The sequence below is a fragment of the Ochlerotatus camptorhynchus genome, unplaced genomic scaffold (genome assembly GCF_037179485.1).
Source record: "Ochlerotatus camptorhynchus isolate MF236.1 unplaced genomic scaffold, CSIRO-AGI_Acam_v1.1 ptg000180l, whole genome shotgun sequence".
Lineage (NCBI taxonomy): Eukaryota > Metazoa > Arthropoda > Insecta > Diptera > Culicidae > Ochlerotatus > Ochlerotatus camptorhynchus.
In genome coordinates this window covers 449,384-469,791 of record NW_027040670.1, presented here as the reverse complement: position 1 = coordinate 469,791, position 20,408 = coordinate 449,384, and the positions used below count along the sequence as shown (strand labels likewise).

The window sequence follows — 20,408 nt, the reverse complement described above, 5'->3', positions numbered from 1 at the left end:
TTATATCACGGTCATTAAAAATGTAGGATGGATAAGTTAGGTTAAGTTACGGTTTAGTAGATCCAGTGCAAAGGGTGTATGAATAAAATATGGGTTATAAATTACATGGTTTTTGAAGTAACAGAACTAAAAAACTATGCAGTTTGAGAGCAGTTGATGAAGGACAGTTTAGTTTTGCATAAGGCTATGCAATATGATATTATTTATGGTTGATACCAAGCAATTGCTTTTTCATTGCATATATTTAGGAGTTGTTGATAATTTGGAGATAAAATTCCACGGAATTGAAAGGAATTTAATTCTGCAAAATATGTTCTAATTTGTTATAATACATAAATCGTTTATGCTGGTATTTAATTTCTACATAATTTTTTTTTTTCGTGTGACTGATTATTGTGAGTTGAAATTAACTGTTTGGTTTCACTAATTGAACAACGGCTCCGGAGATGAACCAGCCCACCCAACAAACAATTTGAGCTGATTAATAGCTGAATAAGCAATTTTTTAGCTGATGAAGGAAATGTTTGTCTGAATAAGCTCATATTCAGCATTCAATGTTCGTTGGGCAGGGCTGAAAGTCTCCTTAATAAAAGTATAAAAAACAATTGAACAAATCACCTAGCTTAAATTGCATTCAATAAAATTTGATTAACAGTGCCGTATTGTTACTCCCTTGGTAGTCCATTAAAATGACGCACCATTCCCAATATATTCAATCCATTCGCTTGAATTAGAAACATAAAGTGTTTTTTTTTTTTATATCTTCAATATTTCTTAGACTGGGATTCTGGAGTTCTATTTTTTTTCAAGAATTGCACAGTTTTCTGTAAGTTGAGTCAAAATTGCTCTTGAACAGAGGCGAATGGAATCAGTCATCCAACTGAAGTGGAGAAGGGTTTCGTGTCAACAGCAGTTGAACACGAGTTAACCAATCCCAAGCTCTATGGGAAACCTGATATATAATTTATTAGTTAGAGAATGGTCTTAGAAGAGGGTAGGTGAATAGTTCCGTTAGAGTACGGCAGTATGAATATTGAATCACATCACATCGAAGACATACTTAAAATCACCGCGTACATCGTACGCGTTAGGCAAAAAAGTGTGCGTGTGACTCGTACTGTCGCATTAATGGCCCTTCGCTTATTACCAACCTCTATTCAATTTTCATACTGCCGTACTCTAACGGAGATATCTAACTACCCTCTTCTAAGACCATTCTCTAGATAATAAATTATCACACTAATGCTTCATGTTAGATAGCATTTCCAACCAACTATAAAAAGTGTTTATCCACCTATGCGGGCATCATTACAACTTTATGTGATATAGTTGCAACATTTGTAATATAGTTTGAGTATGGTACTCGCTTATTAGGGGAGTAACTTTAGAAATTTCATGATGTCCATAAACCATGCTTTTGTTTTAATGGACTTTTTAACTTACAAGTTGTACAACTCACATGTTGTATTTTGAATACATCATTGTGTTCATACTCGTCATGACTTATCACAGACAGCTTATCTGTGTCCATGAACCGAAGCTAAGGGTTTTTTAATCTCTTGTGAAAGATTCTACACCTTGTTTTGCAAATGGGATCTGGGTACCTGTTTATCCCGTCACGCACAAAACGGTTTAAGTTGCACACAACAGGCAAATAGCTGTTTCCGATACTGGCTTTCGAGAATCTTTTAAGTTTTGCAACTGTTGCTAAAGAGGCTCATAATTTTCCAAAATAGCGCTGATTCTTTGCACTCTTCGAACAAACTGTGTTGCGCTTTCGAAGATATTCAAGAACTGCTCTCATGGTGTAAAACAATGTGCTAGAGATGAGCTAATGTGAAACCATGAATACAATCGTATAAAATTATTCAAATAGTTCGTTAATTGTTGTCTCGATTCTTTATAAAATCATGGGTCGTAAATTTTTTTGATCGACCCACCCGGGTATTTTTGACGTAGGACTACGTCTGTGATTTCTATATGTACACTTTGTGAAAACCAAAAATGGAACATGTAACAAATTTATGAAAGATTTTGAACATTAATAGCTCAGCTGCCCCTGGATCAATTCCAATAATTTTAACACCAATAAATCAGATATATTTCTAATATAAATATTTAATATGAAACTTTAACATTTTTCAAAATGTCAGTATTGAAAATTGCACTAATGAGCAACTGTTGCTTTGATAATTAAAATTATCACCGATTGCCTGCGAAAAGCGATTTGCCTAACACAGATTTCAAAGTTGAATTCCATTCGTGCTCACCAACTGGTGTATATACAATCGCCACATGGTGAGTGGTGGTGTTCTCCAGTACACAACGAAAGGCTGCCTGCAAGCAGCGAGCTGCAGCCCACATGAGCATCCATAGAAGGAGCAAGAAGCCGCACCACTATTGATTGGGATCAGTAGCTCTTCGTGAGTTGCTGTAGGCCATCTATGTCAAGCGCGTCATACTAAAGAGTATAAACAGAGGGAACCCAACTTAAATTCCTATTCCTACACAAATACAAGCTCCTGCTGCAGTTAACAAATAAGATTTTTTATATAAGACCACGAAATCCTACGTCACCATTGCGTACAACCCCATAGGGCTGTCCATTGTAGTTTTAGTTCTCTGAACTCTATAAAGCTTCCTTGAAAAACTTCCAGAGATTCATTGCAATTCTTCAAAACATTACTGTAGAAATCTCTATAGCATTCACTAAGTAGCGTGCGTGACCGAAATCCGTACACAAAAGAAATTAATCAAAATCTATACGTCTCATACAAAACGCTTCTTTTTTTATACTCCTTGTCATTTATCTCGTAATTCTCTTGAAACCGTCCCTTAAGTTGGAATCCACATTAAAATTATTTTGGATCTTTACTCAGACCTAGATCTCCTTTGAATTCATATCATATAGATTTATGTCAGAATTTCCATGGATTTTTTTTTAAATCCCATTTGAATTCTCCAGAAATGCTTTTAGCATGCTCCTAGAATATCTGCTCTTCCCAATCCCTTGGAAATTTTTCTCAAAAGCTCTGAGTTTGTTAATTAATCTGGATTTCTGTCACTAACTACTTGCGATAAACAACAATGTCCCTTAAAATTTCATTGGAACTATCTTCAGATTCAGATGCTCTTGGAATTCGTATTGCGATTTTCTTAAAATCCACGTCAAAATGCCTTTGAAGGATTGAAATTTCCCGGTTATAATTATATGGGAATTGTCAATAAAATTTCATTGGAAATATCTACCGATTCTCTATGAATGATCTTCAGAGTTCCTATGAAATTTTCTTGAACTACTCCCATCTCCCATGGAATTACGCTGAGATATGCTATGTAATTCCACACATAACCTTAGAACTCCCCAAATGAATTAATCTAAAGTTCTCACCACAAAATTGACACATAGGGGAAATAGATGTAATGTTGGCCTAAATGCCCTTTAATTTGGGCCCAGACAGAAATTCAGCAATCGACTAAATTTTCAATAGTGACCAAAAATATCCTTTAATACCGTCCCAATGACGCGTTCATCTAGATAAAATTGATAAATAGTAAATTTTTAGCGATGGGCCCAATCTTAGATCCATAGGTGAACATTAGAGCCATTATTATTCATATCCAGTGTTCACTCGGCTGTCGACAGAAGTAGGCCACTCTCGATGTGTGTCACGCGATAGTCTGTTTACTTGGCAGCAACCATTGTGTGGTCCTCTTTATTGTTCTTCATCAGCTGTTCTTTCGGTCGATCCGTCGTCGACTTTGGAAAGCAACCGTTTCGTGTTGAGTGTGTGAGTGATGACCACGATTTGCGTCCATCATTGCAATGGAAGCGCTCTGCTCCCCGTTGGCGATACTGCCATACAATGAAACCAGTGGAAGCGGATCCCGTTCTAATGGATGAGGCTTATTGGATAGTGGAAAATAAAGTGTTTATTGTGCTGTACCTTTTGACTATAGTTTTACGATGTTGTGTATAGTGAACAAGGAGCCTTATCAAACAAATTAATAAACAAAAGTAAAAATCATTCATATCATAATTTCTTTTGAACTCTATTCAGGAACACCTAGCAGTCTTCAGAATATCCCTACTCACATCTAAACTGTCTTAAGCATTCTTCCAGTACATTCATGCAAGTCCAAACCTTTAACAAACTTCCCAGGGCCCGACATCTTGTTTTACTTTTTACCCCTTCGTCTGTGCCAAAAAAAAAAAACGTTGTCTGTACCTTGGGGTCAATTTGACCCCAAATTCAAATTGTCATATCTCAGCGAAGGTTCAACGGATTTTTGAAATAATGTATTGTAAAGTGAATTTAATGTACTTTCAGTTTACTGTATCAAAGTTTATTTCAATGGGCGGATCTCTCATAGGGCTGAGTCGTAGTAAAAATATTTCCATGAAGTGGCATATTTTAATGATAGAGATGTTTATATCACGAGATCCCAACCAAATAGGATGTTGCTTCCTGCTGAAAAGATATTCAAGAATTCAATGTCTTCTAAACTATGTTTAGTGTAGACCAAGTAACAATTCAGTAACCATTTGGCATCCACTATCATTTATGATGGTTTTATAACGGTAATGAACAGTCCATCTAGTATAAATACAGCATTTCAAAGTGTAAAGCATTCCTGCTTAGTAATTCAGCTTTTTGCTGTTTTAAAAACCTTTTGTAGTCTGGCAAGAAAGTCAAAAACTGTCTTGTTTTAAAAATAAATTTTAAATAGTTCTCAATACCTCCTTAAAAATTCTCTGTAATTCAATAAAGCAACCATAAAACCATTAGGTTTTGCTTTTTAGGTTTTTTAAAGTACATCATAAACTCCCCAATTACTATGTTTATAAATTGAGCCTAAAAGATGGTTCCTCGTAGTTAATAAAAGCCAAATTTAGGACACGGAAATCTCGAAGGATAGACGAAGTAAGATGACAAATCCAAGTCGATTTCAGCAAAATTTTCTTCTTTAGAAGAACCAGCACACCATCAACAACTGAACATCTGGCAGAGAAAAGTAAACTCATAACGAACTCATAAAACATTGTCGAAATTTGAAAAACATACCAGCCTTCTCCAGATCTTGCGAATAGATGATAATCGAAATAACAACCGACAGCAAACCACTGAAACTGTTAGTTAGCGAAGATTAGCTGGTTTCCGATCCATAGCAGTCATTTTATTCGGCGAAAGAATCAACTCTTCGAAAATTTAACTATTCGGAAGAAGTGGATCTTTTTTGGGAACGATTGCGCTGGCAGCTGTTCGAAATGCGAAATGTTGTAAAACAGCATCGCATAGTATCTGAGTAGTTGCTCCTAATCCATCGGGAGAAAACCGCCTGGAAGAACCCTGGATCCCACAGCGCAACTAAATATCGAAAGATAAACAAACTTTGACGTTTAACTTTTTGCAGGTAACTTTGCCGCCATAAATCTGAACGGGTTAGGATCAAGCATAACGGTTTTAGATAAATACAATTCAACCTGCAAGTTTTCTCCATAAAAGCCATTTTAAAACCTTATGAATTTGTTAAGGATTTCTTGAAAGCAAAACAACTTTATCACAAATTACCCATGAAAATCAACTTTTATGCCACCGCCATGTTACAATTAGTTTGCTTGTTTTTTAGAATCTTCGATTTTCATTCTATAGTTCCTTGGATATAACTATATTTTGGTAAATTTAGCAATGCGCAAACATTTAAATGATGAAAATCATAAAAAAATCACGACCTAGCTCGATCTGAAGATTTTTTTCAATGTATAATAATTAGTCAAATTGACGATTTACGAGGGCGCACTTATTTTTTTTCGATGTTTTCACATAAGGCACTTAAAACTAGGCCACTTAATGAGAGCTATTGTAATAAATTTGGATATTCAACAAGATTTTTATACCATCAGTTTCTATTTTAATTATTCTGATAACGTCGGATTAATAAATAGTTTTCTATCTTGATTGATGCTTTCCTAGTGGATTTAGAAAGTAGCTACGGGAAATGGCTCGGAAAGGGTTTTTATTGTTGCTAAATAACTTTTGTTCTAGCTTTCAAATAGTTCTCAAAGCGTTCGTCATACAACCTTTTGCAGTAAATCAATCTTGAAGAGCTTCGAGAATACACCTTTCAGAACCTTCTCCAGAGTGGGCCAACTAGACATATTCCAGTCTTAATGAGGTTTTGCTGGATGCATTAATGACAAAATAGCCTTGACCAGAGTTTTATTAATGTTGTTTTATAGTTGCTTTGTAGTATTTCATAAAACTTGAAATGTTACTTGGGAGGATATACTTACTAGATGGCGCTTGAACGAAAATGATCAAGTTGCGCCATCTTATATGCACATCATATAACGCAATCTACAGTTTCTGGCCATATCGATGGTTCCCGTCTTGAGCAAAGTTGTTTATATGAACAAGACTTATCCTAAATGAAACTTCAGTTCAGAATTTGCTCACAAGACAGCGCTAGTATGACATTTGAATTGCTTGTTGTTCAGATCTACAAGGCCTGTATTATGGTAAGAGTTCAGCTCATAATGCACTCACAGGTGGCGCTAACGTGACATTCATGTTACATTGTTTGCCCTAACTTAACATATGGGCTAGATAGAAGGTTTCCGTCTTGGGTAAAGTTGTTCAGACGGACAAGACCAATCTTAAGAAAAAGAGTTCAGTACAGAATTTACTCACAAGGCGGCGCTAGTATGACATTCAGTTTTGAATTGCTTGCCCTAACTTAACATCTTCACTAGATAGAATGTTCTCGTCTTGAGAAAAGTTGTTCAAATGGACAAGACCCATATTATGGTGAAGAGTTCAGCTCATAATACGTTCACCAAGTGGCGCTAGTGTGACATTAATTATTAATTGCTTGCCCAAACTTAAAATCTTGACTAGATAGAAGGTTCCCGTCTTCGGCATATTAGTTCAGACGAATAAGACCTATATTATGGTAAAGAGTTCAGCTCAGAATTTACTCACCAGGCGGCGCTAGTGAGACATTAATTTTTCATTGTTTGCACTAACCTAACATATGGACTAGATAGCAGGTTTACATCTTGGGTAAAGTTGATCAGATGGACAAGACTTAATCTTAAGTGCATGTGTGACATAAATTTTGAATTTTTTTTTCGTAAATTACCATATGAACTAAATAGAAGGTTCCCGTCTTCGGTAAAGTTGTTTAAATGGGCAGGCAGTTTTCTAGACTATTTATGAGTAAAAGTTACTGATGAATCGTGCCTTATTTTTGAGATTTTTTTTAATAAACGAAAGGTTAAATTGGATTGCGTATTCCTTTCTAAATGTGGATGACATGAATCTTCTGAATTGAGTTGGCAACTTATGGAGTATTTTTTTCTGGCCAATATTGATGAAGAGAGCTATACACTGAAAATAAAATTTCGTTTATGCAACGAAATCGCTCGTTTGTTCTACGAATTTATTCTTTGTTTTCGAAATTGATTTGTTTATTGTATGAAGCTAGTTTCGTTAGAACTGTCACACTCGCTATCGCTACACCCAACCAAAGGGCCACAAGTGTTGGTTGTGGAGATTGAAAAATGTGGAGTATGATAATGAGGATGGAAAAAAAATTCTTCATTGGAAGGAATAAACATTCAGATCGGACTCGAATCATGGACCTTGCGATAGACAGATTTGTGCTTTATACTTTGCTCTATCTGTGCTACGAGAAATGGTAAAGCCAAAGAAGCACTCATAGAACTGTAATTCGATTTCGTTTGATTCTTCTGCTACTTGCATGTATTTTTATCTCTGTACGGGACATAAAATCACCGCGACCAGTTATTTGATTTGTTGTGGTAACTTGCATGCATTGGTCAGACCGACAATATTTAGAAAAAAAATATTCTATCTCCAACACACAATCAGCACTTTAGGAGACAAGAAGAGCAGTTGGGGGCTTGATTGTATGAAGTTGAATTTGTTTATAAGCCGGCGCCGGTGTTGCAGTGGTAAGCGTGACTGCTTTTTCACTCCAATGGGGCTGGGTTCAATCCCAGCTGAGGCATAAAAATCTCAGGTCACGACTTCCATCGGAAGGAAAGTAAAGCCGTTGGTCCCGGCCCATGTGTTGTGTTGAATGGGTGCGAAGCAGGTGTGGAAGCTGCCTTCCTGCACATTCGATTACCGTCAATGGATGGCAATCGATGTCCATCGGTTATTGGCACTAGACAGAGACCGACGTTAAATAAAGGAATGAAGAATTTGTATATTATACGAATAAGGCTTAATATTAGCATTGCGCCAGATGACAGAAAAAAAGAATGTTTCGTACCATTTATGAAAGGTGTGTTTTATACACTAAAATATATTTTCAGTGTATTCTAATAAGTTACGAGGTCAAATAAAAACAAAAATATATAGACACAGTTAAGCCATAGAGGTAACTCTAAGACTAGAAGATCCCGAAATAACGTGCTCAACTTTTTGGCTCAGCTCTGGTACTCTCTTCGGTCCCAAGCTAATCGATTCACCCCTCGAAACATAGGAAAAACCAATAACCCCTCATTTTATCTGTCAAATTTTCATAGCGAATCAAAACAAACATTGCGTAGTACTAGAATTTAGACTAGAATGGGGTACGTTAATCGTTTGCTTGGGACCAATAGGCTAGTCAAGTAGTGAGCCAATTTAAAATCGTTAGTTTCGTATTGATTGTTGGTTAAGCCATGTTCAACTGTTTATTTACTAGCATTGGGCGATCTTGAGGCAAGAATCGATCCAAGTGAATCGGTTCATTTTTTTTTTAAATAATCGATTCACCGATTTAATGAATCATTGTGAATCGATCTTTTGAATCGATTCATTTTTCAAAATGGCACAAAATTGTTTCAAATATAACGGATCATAGGAAAGTTGGTGCTGATTAACACCAAGTTCAGTCTAAAATTGATATTACGTTACATAAGTTATCTTGTTATGACATTTCATGCTGAACATTACATTAGGTCCTAAGTAACATTGATCGATTCTCTTCATTGACTTTCTCTTTCGTTAATAACTTGGGTATAGAACCGTTTCTTGTCATGTTTGTCATATAACAAGATAGATAATAGCTTCTTTCAGAGATCTGTGAGCTGAACATAGCTGGGAACGTCTTAACATGGCCGTGAGGATGCAAAGAGAAAGTTGACAATGAGAATCTGTCAAGTTAACTTAGAGCCTAATGCAATGTTCAGCTTGATTTCACCTATAATAGTCATTTAGTATGATGATTGATATCATTTAGAAATAAATTGTGTTGTACGTACTTGTAGTAAATGACTATTTTGATTTCATTTCACATGTGGAAGTATTTGCTCAGGATACTTGATTAATTAGTTATAATATTCGTTTTATCAGTATTAAATGAACGATTAAAAAACGAAAGATTAACATATGAAACAAAACGATTAGATGGTCGGAGTGTAAAAGCAGGTAAGTACGGAAAGTACTTAATTCAGATATTCCAAAACTCATCCGAGAGGGATCCCAAGAAAACTAATTGAGCCATGCGTTTGCATTTAGCCGATATCGATTCTGTGTGGTTTCACCAGTTTTAGAGAATAGCCTCTCTGACGGAACACTTGTTACCATTCTTGATAAATATTCTCGAGAAATGGGGTATACATCGGGATATTCACTACGGATTCCCTTCCATGTTTGAAAAGGATCGACAGAACGTGGGAAAACGGGCTGATACAAGAAATTTTGTAATTCTGCCGGTATGCCCCAATGGCGATCCAGTTCTGACATAGCAGAGGACTGATGAACCTGAAATATGTCATAAGAAGGGAATGTTTGTACATATGTAGAAAAATAACTTTCTTTACCATTTCGTCATGAGTACCCCACAGGCCTCCGGTTGGTTTTGGTGGAGACACAGATGTGTGCAGATATGCATAATCTTATACTCTTTCGGTACTATGTATCTGTTCAGACACAATTTTATCTGCTCGAGCGTGAGCTGAAGACTCCAGGTATAGTGTCTTGAAACGAGGATCAAGGAGTGTTGCAATAGTTAATGTACACACTTGAGCTTGAGCTTGATCTTGATTGACCGCCCACGGTTGCTACTCTGTTACTGCCAGATCAGCAGTAATTACGCAGAGAACCAATAGACGATGCTTGGGACTAGCAATCATCCTCAATGTGTAAAAACTGGTGATCTTAAATTAGGCAATACCAGCGCCGGCTGCGCCCGAACACAGGTCAAGAAAGGAATGGGAACCCTAATAAAAATGTTATGGTTAATTTGCTTAACGACGTGTTCGGGGTATCATCCAAACCATTTGTGGAATAGTTCAATCATTTGGGTTATCGTTCGCTTATGGTATTTTTTTATTATGCAAGGATTGTGTTGACATGACACTCGCTTTGATGGAAGCCGAGAACACCTCTGCACTTCCACGAGGAATCACTGGGATGTTGGATAAGAGGGTTGGGTTTGCAGCAGGGTTCGTTTTGGTAAAGCTGAATTGATGTCCTAACGATCATATAACGCGAAGGAGCTTGGGACTAAACCCACGGTCTTCTGCTCAGTAAGCAAAAACGTTTGCCACTAGGCAGACGAGCACCTTTTTAATCACCGAGTTGCTGTTATTACCATGTGTAGTCATATTAACAAATAAAACGATTGACGAATCTTGAATGTGGATGGGCCTGAGATTAGACTCATGATGTTCTGCTCAGCAAGCAAAAACGGTTGTTCTAAGGCCACCGAGCCCCTCATATCACATAATACCGTTGCTCAAATTTGTGTATCCATTCAAACCCGGAACAAACGACAACAACGAGTTTCGCAATATACACGATACACAAGCGATTTTACCATAAATCTCTTTGATATGTAAGGACCTGGGACCGCGTTTTTCTGCTCAGTAAGCAGGCCACTGTAACTAAAAACTACGAAAAAGTACTTAGGCCTTCATTAAGTTCCACTTTCACGCGACGTTCAATGACAGGGTCCTATCCAGGATTACATCTGAAAAATCCAAATCTGGCCAACGCCCACCCTAAACCTAAACCTGTTCTAATCCACCTGAAATGACTAACGAATGGAAGACTTTGACTACCCAGCCATGCAATAGTCTCATTCCGTGCCTTATGGCAACTTGATGATTCTATTGCGCTCATCTTTTGGCACCACCCAGGGGAGACTTGGTCCTATACCCAATGCTTAACTTATCTCCATTCTACTCAGCTACTCGCAATTTCTTGTGATATAGTGGGCGGAATATTATTATACAGTAGAAGCTCCTTATAACGACCATCTGTATAGCGACAAATCTCTCTATAACGACATTTCCACAGGTTTCTTCAAATTCTCATAGGAATCCTCTTCTGTATTGCGACATTTCGCTATAACGACCTTTCTCCATAACGACACACCATCGTTGCTTTTTACCCATACTTGTCATTCTCTATTGCGACATTTTTCAGTATCATGAAGGTACTATTTGCATCTCACACGAGGGGGACGACTCTATCTACGCTGCAGGAAAGATTGTGTTTTGTTGTTGCTAGCTGCTCACACGCTGAGTAGATAGAAAGAAGATTGATGATGATTCTGAAGATTTCCTGCAAAAAATTGATGAGCGATGCAAGTAGATGCGAGAAATGCAAGAAGATTTTTCGAAGATTGATTCGCTAGTGTGAGATTTTTTGAGTATCTAAAATTGAGATTTAGATGTGTCGCCCCCCTCGATCTCACAGTGGTTTTATAGCCGTAGACAATATTAAATTTGAAGGTTTAGTAAAAGATGTTTTTTTGGTCGCAGTTTTCTTTGACGTGAATCTTGACCACCTGAACGAGATTTTCACGTAGTGGTTAACTTACGTGTTTTTGTTAAACAAAAGATGCATTAAAGTTCGTGTCAAGTAAAAGTACATTGCTTTCGCTTTCAGTTCACGGTCGAAAATGAGTTTAAAAACTTGAAAAGCATTAACATTACAGAATAAACTGGACATAATTGAAAAATTCGAAAATGGTGTTAAAAATAAAACATTATCCGAAGAATTCAAAGTGCCACACAATACTATTTCATCCATCATAAAAAACAAAGAACAGATTCAGCAAAAGGTAAGGATATTGATTGAAAGTGCTATAAAGTCTATCTTACCCTCGATCTTACCAAATTTTTCATTACAGGCCCGTTTGTATTCACTGCAACACAAAAAAACTCGCTCGGTTCAGTGTGTTCCATTAGAAAAAGCTCTGATGTTATTTTGCCAGCAAGCGATTTCGTACAAAATTCCGATATCTGGCGTGATTATAAAAGAAAAAGTAAATGAACTGGCAAAGAAAATGAAACACGATTCTTTTAAAGCGAGCGACGGATGGCTTCAAAAATTTGTTAAGAGGAATGGATTGTCGTTCAAAATTGCTAGTGGAGAAAGTGGAGCTGTAAATGTTGTTGACGCTGGGCGATTCATATCCGATACGTTGCCACTGTTGATTGCTGACTACAGTCCACAAGATGTGTTTAATATGGATGAGACGGGTCTATTTTTCAAATGCTTACCCAATAAAACATACTGTTTCAAAAGTGATAAATGTCATGGGGGAAAATACTCTAAAGAGCGAATTACGGTTGCTGTTGCCACAAATATGGACGGATCAGAAAAGTTGGAGCTTCTGATCATTGGTAAAAGTGCTAAACCTAGATGCTTTAAACATATCAAGAGCCTGCCAGTCATCTATAGAAGCAACAAAAAAGCATGGATGGTAAGCTTCATGTTTGAAGAATGGGTGCTTAAACTTGATGAAAGAATGATGATTGAAGGAAGGCGAATAATTTTGTTTATCGATAACTGTCCCAGCCATCCAAACATTCAGCAAAAGTTGAGCAACATCAAACTGGCATATTTTCTTCCAAATATGACCTCTGTGCTCCAACCACTTGATCTTGGCATAATCAAGTCTTTGAAAGTGCACTACCGCAACAAGCTATTGAAATATCAACTGAATGCTATTGAAAATGGTGAATCACTGAAAATTGATTTACTACAGTGCATTAACATGATAGCTGATGCATGGAATAACAACGTTAAACAATCCACAATTGTTAATTGCTTCGTTAAAGCTGGTTTTGTCAAACCAAACCATGTATTAATGAGAGTAGCATTGAAACTGATATAACTGAAGAAAGTTTATTTCAATCAAAATTTGAAATGCTCACTGAGAAAGGTTTTGATTCATTTGGAGGTATACACATGTATGTAATGTTTCAATAATATTATTTATGAAATTTGTGTATTCCAGACTACGTGACTTTTGACGACGGCCTTTGTGAAGGAGAACTTTTGACTGACGATGACATAGTCCGAATTGTTCATGATCAGTCATCTAGCAGCAGTATCGATGATCAAAACCACTCATTGACTGATGAAACTGTTGACAATGAATTAACCAGCGCGCCTTCTAAGAATCAACTTTCAGATGCTTTCCAAACAATATATGCTGGTTTATTAACTACGGAAGATCTGCCAAAGGACAGTTTCAGCAAATTTTTTGAATTAAAAAAAACAGGTTATAAGGGAAGAATGAATCGAAATTTGATTTGGTATAATCTTAAACGATATGTATTGTAATGTTAAAAATCGATTGGAATCATCTAAAATATACTTTGATTGTTTAGCATGGAGTAACGTATCTCTCTCTATAACGACATTGAAATTCTATATAACGACTATCTATTATAACGACAGTTCTCTATAACGACAGTCCCCTGCGATGTCGCTATAAAGAGCTTCGACTGTATGAGACAATAGAGATTGCTGACGTTTGTCGTACGCACACTACGTCACGTATACGTATACGCAAAATGTTTTCATCGGGAAAAAAAACTTCATAGCGGAAAATTTTCCCGATGAAAACAAATCACTGATACAATCATACTTTAGCAATCTCTATTCAATGCAGACGTCTTTCCAAATTCGGCAGATCGACAGGTAATCGGTGAGTTACCACGATAGTTGCTATTCAACAACTCGACAACGTCCCATCGTCAACGCCTGCTATGAGAATTTCCCATTGCAGACGCCAACGAAATGACGTCATCGAGCTATCGATCAACTACCCTGGTTATCGCCTGGTACCTTATAGCACGATGCTAGGAGGCGAACCGGAAGAATCGATGAGCTACCTCTCCCCCTGTTGCAATAGTTAATGTACACTAGACCTGTTCATTTTAAACGAAATGTTCCGAATGTAACGGGTCAACCGTGATTACTGTTCGTCATGTTAATTTGTATTTCTGTGTAAATTTTCAGCAAAATCGATGATGATTTAGAGGTGCTTCAAGTTAATTTTATGTTTTTAAGCTAATTTACGGCTTACAATATTTGTATCTCGAGACTGAAATAACGAAAACTGCTGTAACAACTTTCATAGCAAAGTTTAATGTGTCATGTATCAACTTTGTAACCAAAGGTTGACTATTCGAAGTGATTTTATTGAAGTTTGACTTAGTTTCATGCTCGAAGATATCTTAAAAAGTGAAGAATTTTAAAGTATTTGTTCTACGAATTTTCCACCCATATGATATAAAAATGTGTAGTGTACGGCATAATGTTCCTCACTTGCCTTTGATAAAAAAAACACGTCTACTGAGGATTCATAGTTATGGTAAAATCATATATCAATGAAACAGTCATCGGTCGTCATTGAAAAGCAATGCAACTATGTTCTGTCAATCTAATTGACTTTTATTGGCTCTGTTGTCTTGTGAATTTTAGCTAAAACGGCCTCTTTTCTGATTTTTATCTCTCAATCTATGAAATAAACACGAAAACTATGTTGGAATGAAACTTCTAGAACAATATGAGGAACATTATGCCGTACACTACACATTTTTATATCATACGGGTGGAAAATTCGTAGAACAAATACTTTAAAATTCTTCACTTTTTAAGATATCTTCGAGCATGAAACTAAGTCAAACTTCAATAAAATCACTTCTAATAGTCAACCTTTGGTCACAAAGTTGATACATGACACATTAAACTTTGCTATGAAAGTTGTTACAGCAGTTTTCGTTATTTTAGTCTCGAGATACAAATATTGTAAGCCGTAAATTACCTTAAAAACATAAAATTAACTTGAAGCACCTCTAAATCAACACCGATTTTGCTGAAAATTTGCACAAAAGTTCAACTTAACATGACGAACAGTAATCACGGTTGACCCGTTACATTCCGAACATTTCGTTTAAAATGAACAGGTCTAATGTACACACTATGAAAAAGTAATGTAAATTTCAGTGCCCTGAGACCAACACATGTAAGCGGCCCTTTTGACATAAGAATCAGTTGAAAAGGACGAGAAAATCAATTCAATCAAACGCACTTTTCATCGAGTTGCAAATGTTTCAGTTTCAGGACATTTAGTTTTACATGACATGTTTGTTTACGTTGATTGATTTACGTTAAAGCTGAATTACGTCTCGTGTAAAAATAGTAATTTCTAAGTGTGTATCCACCAGCTTAACTTCTTTGAACCTCTCGTCAAACTGCAGTGAAATTTTTTTCCGCCAAATCTTTTACCGAATTCATGTTCAAGGCAAATGATGTGCAAAGGTGAAGACAAAAAAAAATCAATCTTTAATTGCAAATGCAAATGCACTGAAAACATTTTTTATATTGAAACAAAAATCGAATGAAAAGGATCGATCGAATCGATTTTTTTCGTGGTTGAGATCGATTCAAAACATCGATTAATCGATCCAAAATAATCGATATTTTGTGTTTGGATCCAAGATCGCACTTTACTATTACCTACCATAGAATATCTCCATTCTATTGAACAACTTTACCCAAGATGAACCTTCTATGTAGTCAAGATGGAAGGCAATTAGAAATTGATGATCCAAGATAATTTAATCTGCATCCAGTTTTATTTGAGATTTGTTGAATGTGAAGTACGAATAGACCAAGTAAACTTAAAATCCTTCATCAAGAAATATCGAATAAATCTATACATTTTGCATGTGTTCTTATGTCAGAGTGGGCCAAAAACTATTACATTCAATTGTTTTTCACGGAAAACTTTAAAACTTTAAACATAGCTAAAATTGAATATAGTTACACAATATGAAAACATAGTGAAAATTAGGCCCTTTCTTGTCACTATGGTTCCACAATATTCAAGATTCATTGTTTAGTTATGTCACCTAGAACAGGAAAAAATATTAATGAAATAATCTACCACTTTTGAACATCTCCGTCACCTCGGGAGCCAAAATTTACGCACCGTCGCCACGGTGATAGTAAGACGCCGGTCGTTCGTTCGATTTGTGGAAAATGGGCAGAAGAAAAAAAACAACAAGAAGAACCGCGCTCCGATCAACACAGATACACAGACACCCCACTCATTTTCCGTAAACATTCGTTCACTCGGTCAGCCGTGAGTGCGCGCCGGCATCGTCTGGAAAACGAACCGCGTGGCGTTGAACTCGAATGTGACAGGGAACTCACACGTAGGTATGTAGGTGGTAGGTATTTATTGAACGAATGAACACGTTCAACCGGCGACGCGCGTTTCGTCTGTGAGACGCCGTCTTCGTGCTCGGTGTGAGTTCCTTCAACACCCACTACCCACTGCTTACATAGTAGCTAGGTTGGTGTTTCTGTTTTCTCTGTTCCTTTGGCCATCGCACGACACGAGCATCCGTGCGAGCATTGTTGTTTACCATCCCGTAACATATTTCATGAACCGACAGTTATGATGTTGCCGTTCGCGAAGCCGGTTCATAAACTCAAGTTCAGGGCGTAAAATCTCATTATCGTTCCGTGCTCGTGCCGTGACTGGTGTGCTTCCGATGCTGGTAAGTTTCTGAATTAGGATCGAGATGTGTGGAACTTAGTGCATTGTGTTAAAGTTTGTCATTATTCTGAAGGAAACGGTAACTTCAACCCAGGCGCATAATTTCAGCCAAGGAAGTCCAGCTTCTTTCCTTCCGAGTATAATTTAAATGTCCAGCTGCATGAATAAGAGAATAAAGTGATGATGATGATGATGATGATGATACTCTTTTCTCGTAGTCATCTGTTCGTGCAACACTGATTATAGCCTAGAAATGAAGTGACGTGAATATTTGCATTTTGTCTTAGAAATGATTAAAAAAGTGTGACGGTGCAGAAATTGAAAGAAAATTGCGTTTCTAGCTGAAGATGAATTTTCACTAGAAGAGAGTCTAGTATAGACGAAGCAGGAGTGAAACTTAAAGCAGACTAACGGTTTTTCTGTGTCCACCCTCTCTCGGTGTATTACTGTGTAGGAAGGAAAACACTACGAAAACGATAACCACTACTTCGTGAGTGGAATTACGAAACTTGAGCCGATATTTCCGCGTACCATCGAGCATATGCGTCTATGGAAAATGTGTTATCTGTAAAAACAGGAGGAATAGGCAGCGAAAAAAAAAATAACGAAGGCAAATTCAATCAAATAATCACCACGACGACGAGACAGCGGATGTGCGAAGGGAAGATAGTGTTTACGAATTCGGGGTGTGAATACTAAGAATCCTACACTGTGAAGTGCAGTTCATTTGATCAGAAGAGTCCGGATTATTGTAGATTCCAGTTAATCAGTGCCACGGTTAAGTTGATTGGAAACGTCATATCGCAGTTTGCCGAAGGAATGATTCGCGTCGGGATGGAAACATTCTAATGGTCAATCATCAGCAGCAAGGTATGATATTCATGAAAAAAAAAACTGCTTTCTAACTAAGGATCTGTTAAAATCATTCTATGTGCCTATTTTCAATCAAATCCCGGAAAGTAATATGATCTGTGTAAATATTTAGCGAGTTTTATGCCGCTGTAAATTTAGGTCATCAGTGACATACTGACTGATGACCTAAATTTCCAGCGTTGCGTCTTGTCCCATTAATACAATAATGAAGCATTTCTCGGGGTTGGTTAAATATTTGCGAACGTTTGCTTATATCGTCATGGGACGGAAGGGAAAATAACCTGTTAAGCAACAGAAAAGACACTAGTCAACAGGAAGATTGTGTGTTATAGCAATTTTATTACCCGATTTAATGGATTTGCGTATACTGTTTACGTAAAAAGTTGTATAGTAGGTATAGATCAGCACGGTTTTACGATGTCTATTTCTTGTTTATAAAATTTTCAAGCTTCGATTCTAGCAAAATCCTCAATTTGCGGTTCCTTAGTCTAATGTTCATGGTAGAATAGATACTCGTTGGCTCACGCCAAACAACTTTCTCTTACATCCAATGTAAGGTTGGATTAATTGCATATTTTTCATACAACAAATGGCAGTTCTTGCCAGCAGCGTACAAGCAAGTTTTTTTTTTTCAGAATGCATATTATATTATAAATTCTGCATAATTTTTATACAAATCTGTAATAGAATCTTACATTTCCCGGTTCGGTGCATGAATATTTTATGCTGCATGGTACATATCGTCAGCTTTGTGCATCACTTGGACACTGGCACTGAAGTTGACTGAAGGATATCAATCAGATTTTGATGGAGGTGCATGGTTGTTCATATCATACTTTTGTTGTATTATCAATTTCTTAAAGTGCCGAATTCCACTTTCTTGTTTGATCGTATGAAGTTAGATGGTAATTATGATCAATTAATTTTCTAGTGGCAGAAAAAATCATTCATGTATTCATGGAAACAGTGTTTAAAGCGGTCATAGTAGTTGACGTATTTTCTGTGATAATTGTTTTCCTTTTCATCTCACTCTCGCAACACAAGCTATCAAACTACAGTACCAAACTAAAAAGTCATATGATATGGCTCTTAAACGACTGTGCCGCCGAAGAACGTTACTCTTACGTGTTTTTATTTCTTCTGGTTATGAGAGCTGCCGTGCTTGTGACACATCTTATTATAATATCCAACGATAGCCGAGTGGAAGCATTTCTAATCAGAAATAGTGGAAATATACACAGCAAAAAATAAATTTTAATATTACATCCAAGAGGATGCACGTCAATTATGTCGAAAATCTTATGTAATTTTTATGGCCACAAAAATAAACAAATGCAGTAAAAGCAACGTAATGTTAGTTCATGCACTGTATTAATGATAATTTTACACCAAGTTATATTACACCATATTTTCGACACTATTGAAGTGCATCCGCTTTGAAGTGATATTAAAATTGATTTTTTGCTGTGTACCCAAAATAGGAAAATTAGAACGAAGTGACGCTGACAATATGTTATTTGACAGTTTTCTGTTTTAAGCTAATGTTTTTCTACCCCTCATCCTGTGTGAGAGCGATGATGGTAGAGCATGAGTGTACGAAAATAAACTGACTTTAGCCCACGACAATGAAGTGAATGCAGTAAAAATCAATCTACGTTTCATCTAGAGATGGTCAAAATGGATCACTTAGATGAGCAGCTCAGAACCGGTTCGTTCATATAGTTGACCCGGATCTTTTGAATGGTTCATCGGATCACTTTAACCAAGATAAATTTGAAATTTTGTGATCGTTCGTTATTTAACGCAGAATAATTTCATACGCAACTTATTTTCATCAATTATTCATTGAGGTGGTCGCCACCAAAAACAAGAAGTGACTTTCGGCAAGGTTGCAAATACTCATTTCAGCTAAAATAATGTTTTTCGGAATAATAAAACCAAAAGATGGTATGATGGCATGTTTTACTTGTAACTTACAAGAAGAGGTTACAAAGTATGCGCTTGAAACATAAAACCTGTAAATTTTGCTTTCTATGAGTCACAATCAGCGATTTTATGATCGCTGAGTGAGTGAGTGAGTGTGTGAAAAATCACTGATTGTGACTCTCATGAAGTGAAATAAATATCCTACCAATTCAAAATATGATCATGGCATCTAATTATTTTATAATTTAAGAAAAACATTGTTTTATCTGATATGAGTATTTGCAACCTTGATTTTCGGCATCTCATTCTGAATCTCTTAATGTTTTCGGTCTGAGAACTCAGAGTTCTGATAATAAGTGAGCCGAGGATCTTTCCCTCTGCATACTTTTAAACGGATTTGGATCTGATTGCCCGTCTCTAGTTTCAACCATTTAGTATGTTATACTCAAAAGGGAAAAGACTACTAGAACATTAGTCGTCCATAATCACCATTTAAATTTGTTGGTAAAAACTAATAAAATGAACTTCGAGATGTTTCTTATCAGTTCCAGAAAAGAATGTCTATACTAGATAGAACATTAATTAATACTAAAGCTTGCTCTTTTCTCGTAATTTGTCAGTCCTGACTATCGGGATATGAACAATAGAGTGTTTCAGTTTGATTCATTGTCACAGAATATGAGCCTGTACAAAAACTCTAAATATTGCTGAAGGTTTAAGAGTCACTCAAAATATTTAAAGTTTGGATGAATTTTAGATTTCATCAGTATCGCTTTAAG

General features: G+C 36.6%; 2 protein-coding genes across 2 annotated transcripts in view; both read left to right on the top strand.

The window, feature by feature from the left end:
• Positions 1 to 20,408, top strand: part of LOC135701949 (uncharacterized) — an 89,100-nt gene that overhangs the window by 50,488 nt on the left and 18,204 nt on the right. The window lies entirely within an intron of this gene.
• Positions 16,756 to 20,408, top strand: part of LOC135701933 (somatostatin receptor type 2-like) — a 170,862-nt gene continuing 167,209 nt past the window's right edge. The window contains exon 1 of the mRNA XM_065222883.1: positions 16,756 to 17,700. The gene's annotated coding sequence lies outside the window, so the exon portion shown is untranslated. The remainder of the gene's footprint in view (positions 17,701 to 20,408) is intronic.